This window comes from Strix aluco, chromosome 3 (assembly GCF_031877795.1).
Source record: "Strix aluco isolate bStrAlu1 chromosome 3, bStrAlu1.hap1, whole genome shotgun sequence".
Taxonomy (NCBI): domain Eukaryota; kingdom Metazoa; phylum Chordata; class Aves; order Strigiformes; family Strigidae; genus Strix; species Strix aluco.
The window spans coordinates 67,344,217-67,350,841 of record NC_133933.1 but is presented as its reverse complement, the minus strand read 5'-3'; positions in this window follow the sequence as shown (position 1 = coordinate 67,350,841).

Sequence of the window (6,625 nt, the reverse complement as noted above, 5' to 3'; positions counted from 1 at the left end):
TAAAGAGTCCCTCCCCATCTTTCCTGTAGGTGCCCTTTTAAGTACTGGAAGGTTGCTCTAAGGTCTCCCTGGAGCCTTCTCTTCTTGAGGCTGAACAACCCCAACTCTCTGAGCCTGTCCTCATAGGGGAGGTGCTCCAGCTCCCTGATCATGGCCTCCTCTGGACCTGCTCAAGGAGGTCCATGTCCTTCTTATACTGGGGGCCCCAGAGCTGAACACAGCACTCCAGGTGGAGTCTCATGAGAGTAGAGTAGAGGGGGAGAATCACCTTCCTCAACATGCTGGCCACACTTCTCTTGATGCAGCCCAGGATACAGTTGGCTTTCTGGGCTGCAAGTGCATGTTGCTGGTTCATAGTCAGTTTTCCATCCACTGCTACTCCCAAGTCCTTCTCAGCAGGGCTGCTCTCCATCCACTGGATTGAGATACTTGGGGAGGCTCTAGCAGTTGAAAGTGCTGTGACATGAGTCCTTCTTCCCTCAAATGGACTCCTGCCAGCTCCTTTTCTGCCAGCTGACCTGCTTTGATGTCCTCCCAGTTGTTTTGTTCCCTTCCAGCTTATCTCCTCCATCCTGGCACCCTTTTGTGATTTTTTGGTTTCTCAGTCCTTTCATTGTCATTTACCTCCCTGTCATTTTCCTCTCAGGCTTTTCCACATAAAAGGAAGATCATGCAAGCAAGAGCTGATACTCGACTGCTACTTTGAAGTGATGGCCATCATGGGTTGTGTTGACTGGTAAAATGAGAGACTGTGTCTGGAAATTAATGTCGTTTATTTTTCTAATTCTAATTTGCAGAAGGAGGTTAGAAACTAAAGCCTGCATGTGGTAAATATATGGCATCTGTTACTATAGCAGAGTTCCTGATGAACCTTGCTCCCCAGTCGCCATTTCCATGTGTTCCACACTGTTTTCTGTCCCAATTAGCTGTTTCTGTTGTTCCATGTCTCCTCCCTGCAGCTCCTGCAGGTTTACCCGTTGTGCCATCTGCATTAGAAATGGGGTGCTTGATGCCCTTGTCCAGATACATGCCCACTCTGCGGGTGTGGTGAGAAAATGAGGTTTCTAGCCTCACTTCTGGCTCCACAGACAAAACATAGCTTCTCAAGGTTCAAATGTGGTCACAAGGCAAGTAATCCTGCTTGTTCATGGTCTTAAATATACATGCAGTGATGAGAGGACCTATAGCGAGTTCAGGTACTCAATGTCTCTCCTGTCAATGAATTTAGGCCAGATTTTTCACAGAGACCGAAAAGGTACTTTGATGAAAGATCACACTGCTTTCTCTAACTGGAAATTTTTCTACACTCAGCTGAAACTTCTTCAACTCTTGTGGATAAACATTGTTGGGATTTCAAGCAGAAGTGGGGGGAGGAGGCCTTCTAGTGGTTTTTTATTCCCCTACCCTTGTTCTTGGAAATGTCCTTGCTGACTTGACTTAAAGCCTGAGGAAGACTTCAGCCTGGCTTCTAGACTGGAGACCTTGTCACAAGTGGTTAAAGTCCATCAGTGTTACGAAGAGTGAAACTAGCCCCTCAATTTCAGTGTCTCCTTTTCCATTTTTTTTTTTTGTTTGTGAAGAAAAAAAGTAACACCATTTGTATATCTTTGCTTCCTGCCGGAGTTTGGCACTGCCCATACGCTTTGCTATCACCTGTCTGCCTCTACCACCCATGACAGTAGAGCTTTGTTTCCATTTTAGTTTGGTCTTTTTCTTCTCCAAATCTTTTTTTTTTTTTCCCCCAAATAAAAGATATATGTAACAAATCAATGATGGAAGAATCTAATTTTAGCAGGACAGGGTCTCTTTCATTTACATCACAGCAAATTTGCATTAGCCCTTAACTTCTGTAGATTTACTCCAGATCGATTGTGGTTAAGAGGAGAATTCAACTGCTATCCAAAGTGACTAAAATACTGAATTGGTTGATAATTTTTTCTTTGTTATAAAAGAATAGTTCAAGAACTGAAGTTATTTATACAATGAAAGAAGTCAGAAGACTATTTAGGATTATGTACCAGTTAATTCTGAAAAAAAATCCAACCCTCCATATGTTGGTTTATACTCTTTTTTAGCTGTTGGGGCTATCAGATGGTGATGGGATTATCTCTTGCTTTTGTCAAACAAGCCTGGGAAAGAAGTGATAATCTTTCCTCATAAAATGCTGTGTGACAGGTGTTAATGAGCAGCTTGCTTCTCCTAGGAACTTGCTGGCAGGCTTGGGGTGCTTCTTTGCTTCTTCACCTGACCTCCTCAGCCCCAGAAGCCTAGCAGGAGAGAGGAGATGCTGAGCGTGGCAGGGTTGAGAGTGTTAACCAGCTTGAATGCATCAGCCTGGGACTGCAAGGGTCTCTTTTTTTTTTTTTTTCTCCCTTTTGCTGATCGCAAGAGATGCAGTTGAAATCAAGTCATAGTTCTGCTTTTCAGCAATCTCCCTCTCATTCTGAGTACTGCTCATGTTTCTAAGAAATATGTTTATTTTATGGAACAGTGCACATGTATGCATGTATACATGAATACACACAGCTTTTGGCTTTAACACTATCTGTAATCCTATGCTCCTTTTTCAATCTAAATTGCTGTTGACTTGCACTGGAAATTTGCCTGAGCGAGGCATGCAGTGTCTGGCCTTGTGTTTATGTCAGATGATGGTGATATATTGACTACACTTGGGTGGTGACTATTATTGGGTGTGTTAATGGATGAAAAGTGAGGTAGGTGGACTGCATAGGTACTACTACAGATCATGTTTATTGTCCACAAGCAATTAAAAACCTGTTCCGGCAAAACAGAATTTGATTTTAGTTTAGAACATCAGGCTGCTGATGCATCCCCCCTGAATCTGTGCCTGTTACCAGTGAAGAAAAAAACTTTTCTAGTACTTTTACTCCCACCAATAAACATAATGATTGCCTCAGAAAATGACAGCCTACGCTTTACCCTGTAAATAGTTTAACTCAGGAGTGTAAATAAAAGCCTCCTTTCAATGCAGATAGCATCAGACATTGCCGAATGTATTCATAAACCACAACGTGAACATTGGGAGGGAACTGGAAAGTTTAGAGATGTGGCTGTGATCCAATACAGCTTTGCAAAACTGATCTTTCTATGCAAATATTGAAATGGTTGTAATTAAACACACAAAGCGCCCAATTTTTAAATTATACATGGAAAAGACAAACTTACACTGTTATCCAGAAAATATTTCAGTAAATTTTTGCCTTTACATTAATTCAATAAGACAGTAGCAGCTTAGTATTTTTCAGTGGAACTTAAATAAAAAGTGCCTGAAAATATTAAAAGATGCTATCAGAATTGTGTTTTGAAATCCAGATGTAGAACTGAGAAAGGTGCTTTCTGTACTTTGTGCTCACTACAGGAACAGACCTGTGTGACTTGTGTATCTTGAATGCCAGCCACCTTGCAGTCATAAGTAAGAGTTTTTTCGGTTTAACTGATTGATTTAGGTTTAGCTTGGGACACTTTTGTTTAGATAACGTACAGTTTTATGCCTTTCATGTTTGCAACCTCCTTTGCATACTTGTCAGTTCTGTGCTGTTGAATCTTTATTCTGCCAGCCCGGTTAAAATTCAGGCGCAGGCTACTAGGTTTTGCCAGAGACAACGGTATTGCCATTCAGGTCCATACAAGACATCCATCTTCTAAATAAGCACATACTGTCCACATCAATGGGAAGACTGCCCAACTGCTAGCTTTGCTACCCTCCATGCTGTTATTTAAAAAATTGTAACAAGAAAGTATCCAAAGGAAAATACAAGCAGAACTCATTCATTTGTGCTTCTTTCTTTCTGATTATGAAATTCAGTCACATTTTGGAAATAAAAGAAATGTATACTTAGACAAGAATAAATAAATACATAAATAAATACAATAAATAGCATTTTTTCCTTCCTTGATACGTGAATCTGTCAGAGCTTTCAAAGAGAAAGCTGAGGAGGGCAAAATAAAATTGTTCTGAGTGTTACTGAAGAGAGTTTTGAGCGATGACTCATGCTCTTTCAGACACAGTTTATAGGTTATTCCACATGCTACTAGTTTCAGTGTAACAATGGTTATTCATCTTCCTCCATAAAGTACCTCTTGTGAAAGAGATTCTTCATCATCTTGTTTCCTAAGATATTTGTCATTTACTATAAAAGTTTATATAAAAGTTCATGATTTCCAAGGTATGCAAAATAGCACCATTACTTTCAGTCACAAGCTGAAAGAAAAGGATCAGATGTTTGTATTTCACTAGGAACGTGGGTAAGAGGTCAACAGATCTCTTTTAAACAGTGTTCTTCTCCAGAACTTTGGAAAAGTAAACGTCTCAGAAAGTCCTGCTATTGCTCACAGTGAACTGAAACACCTTAAAAATTGCTTGCTGCGTCTTCCTTTTCTCTTTGTAGATTGAACAAACCAAGTCTTAAACTCACAAGTCAAACAAACCAGCATCAGTCAAAAATCATTCTTATACAGAGCTGTAATTAGAAATACACCTTTACAGAGCATTCCCTAAAGCACAAGCTCAGGAGAATTAGATTAGTAGATATTCTATACCTTGTGGATCTTTAAACTGTGGATCTTTTGCAAATGCTTTGCTTCTTGCCTCTTACAAGCTGTTGCTAATAAATGCAGACTTGACCAAGATCCAGCATGCATGTGGATGCTTTGCATATAGGCTCCCTTCAGTGAAAAGGGTGGAAATGGAGATAGACCTCCTTGTCCACACCCATCACTTTCCACAGCAGCCAGAGCGGCAGTGCTGTCTGTGTCAGATGAGATGGTCCCACCTGCAGCTGATCCCCATCTCCCCCATGTCATGGCTGAACTGAATCAAGTCTTCCTCAGGAGGCTGTCTTGACTGTTTCAGGTCAGTGCGGAGATAGCTATACATACACTCTGTTCTGGATTTTATCAACAAGGAAATCCCAAAGTAAAAGGTCTCCTGGCAAAATGCGTCCGACTACTGAACCTACCGTGCTGTCTGTAATCCCTATAAAAATAAACTGCTTATTGTAAGGACTAACAGACCAGGAGAGCATGGCAAGCCTTCCAGTGATCACACTTTTTAATACATTTACTAGAGTTGTTTCCTGTCTCTAATTCAACTAAGACGACTAATTATGATTCACCATCGTCTTACATCAGGTGTATGTAGGAGGATATGGCATGTGGTCTTGATTTGACTCCATCTACTGATATTACCAAACCTCGTAAAGCTAAACCATTGCAATAAGGGAAGTGAAAATCGTTCTTCCACCCTTCAAAGTCACAGCTGCAGAGCTATTTTGAACAGTGTATTTAAAAATCCTGATTTGCATAGTCCATACAGCAGGCTCAAGCACTGACCACAGCCAAGATCACATCTCCCATTTTGTAAAACCAAATCCAAGGTGAGTTCACTGAGGTGAAAAAATCGAACCTAGACAGAGAAGTAATAATCATAACTGCACTACCCCTAACCGAGCTTGACCCAGGACACTCACTGAAGCACAAAGAGCTCTGAGAAATGTTTGAGCCCAACACTGTACAATATGAAGTGTGCCTCCAAGTTAAGATACTCTGCTGGTGGAAATCATTTAATGCCTCCTCAAGAGGAAAACAACTGACATCCTTCCTGAAGAGACTTAATTTATCCTGTCCTCAGAAAACAACCCGCAGGATATCAGAAGGTGGCACCCAAGGATTAAGTGGGATCAAAAGCAGCCCAAATGGATTGAGCATGAATTGCCTGTCACTCTGCTGTCTCTTGGGGAGGGGTTAGTAGAGGAAAATAATGATTCAGTAAGTCATTTGTATGCCTAGGTCTCACTGAGCTGATCAAGCCATTTTATTTCTTTCATCCCCTTCTCTTTATTAATTTATTGGATAATTAAGCAATACGGTGAGACATAGCAAGAAAAATCCTGCTGTGCAAAGTAAAAAGGATCTAGCAAGACTCCTGGGAGGTCTGTAATGAACCTTCAGAAAACCAGGATCATGATACGCTAAAAAATGTGCCTGTCCTGCAAACTAGACTTTATAACTTGTTTATCAGAAGCATTTAAAACCTTGAGATACAGTCCCATAGAACAGAAATGAGTCTAGGAAACACCTGAAACAGGAGGGAAACTTATTCCTGACTGGGTCCCCAGCGTACAACCTGACCTTCATACTATGGCACCTGGCCTAGAAACAGCAGACAGGTGTCTCAGCTATGTCCCCTGCTGCTATATGTATCATTCCTGGCCTGAGAAGTAGAAGAATGATGCAATCTCAGCTGGGCTTAGGTCAGACATCTATATTTGTGGGCTTACTCTATGTTCACAACTGATTTTTGAGCAGCTGCAGGCTTTTTAAGGCTGGTTGTTTGGGGGCCCACCATATTTGGATGGCTAACATGCCTGAGCTTTAAAAAAACTGCTTTCAGTCGCCTGTTCAGGTGTTTGTGTTTTGACAATGACACCTATTTTAGGTGTCTTCCTAAACAGAGCCCTCCAATTCACTTTGGAAGATCTTGTTGTGATTAGGTGCCCTTGCTCAGGCAGCTAGAAAGCCATGCATAATTATTAACCTAAGTGCCCAGAGTCAGTCATGTCTGAAGAATCGGAGAAACCAGAATCTGGGTAATTTACACTGTCAG